A 1,112-nucleotide genomic window follows, 5' to 3' on the forward strand; every position below is an offset into this window, starting at 1 on the left:
TGTAAACAGAAAAAAGATCAATGAAAAATCGATATGTTGTCCGTGTCCTCTTCTAGCTGTCCTAAGAGCATTCACTGCACAAGACTGATTATCTTATAAGTCAACGAGTTACCACCTCCTCAAGACCCGTCCTGATCGCCCTCCCGCCCACTCCCCTGGTCGGAGCCGACGAGACCCACAACAATACAGACCTCCGCCTCCTAGAGCCGGCGCCCGCCCTCGGCACTGCGTTTGACCAATGGGCGGCGGGTCCCGCTGCCTGGCCCCGCCCCCAGCCCCGCCCCCGACCGCCGGGACGCCGCAGTCTGGCGCTCCGCGTGCCCGGGCGCGTGGGGCCGGAGCCGCTGGGGGGGTGGCCGGGGGCGCGCGCCGTGACCGGGAGGCGGCACGGGCCTCGGAGGCTGACGTCTGCACTCGCGCTCACACGCGCACAGCCTCGGCCTCAGGTGACCGGCGAGGGTCCCGCGGCCAGTCGGCCGAGGTCCGCAGCTGCTTGCGCCGGGTCGGGCCGCAGCCAGGGCTCCCTCGCCGTCCTCCATCGCGGAACTCCCCAGGTGCCCAGCTACGCGCCCTGAGCTGCCGCATCCCGAGGTCCGGGGGCCCGCGGACCCCATGAGATGGCACATGGGCCGCGCACGTGCCGCCGGAAGGGGCCGCGGGCTCACCTTGGCCTAGCGCGCCTGCATGGAGGTCTGCGCGGCGTGCAGGTCTGGGAGAGAGCACTGTAGAGAGAGTCCTGCCGGGATGTACCGGGTGCCCTTGGGCCGCGCCTCTCTCACCTGCATTCTCCCACCTTGGACTAGGGCAGACGTCAGTCATTCTCGTTGTGCTAAATCTAGACGCCAATTATTAATGCTGTTTTTAAATCCAAGACCCAGGTCTTCCTTCTGAAACACGTTTTTTAGAGAATCGTCATATCACTGCCTTAAATGGGAAACCAGTATAATGGCCATAAATAGAAGGTAAGAGTAAAAATAAACACATTGAAAACAAACCGAGGTTATTAAATTCTACTTGGAAACTGGTCTGCCAAGGCTTGAGATGAGTCCTCTGTGCGAAAGGGAGATTGGCGAGGTTTGGAGAGGTGTTAAAGGCCCATTAGCATCCAAGGC

The sequence above is a fragment of the Myotis lucifugus genome, unplaced genomic scaffold (genome assembly GCF_000147115.1).
Source record: "Myotis lucifugus unplaced genomic scaffold, Myoluc2.0 scaffold_103, whole genome shotgun sequence".
Lineage (NCBI taxonomy): Eukaryota > Metazoa > Chordata > Mammalia > Chiroptera > Vespertilionidae > Myotis > Myotis lucifugus.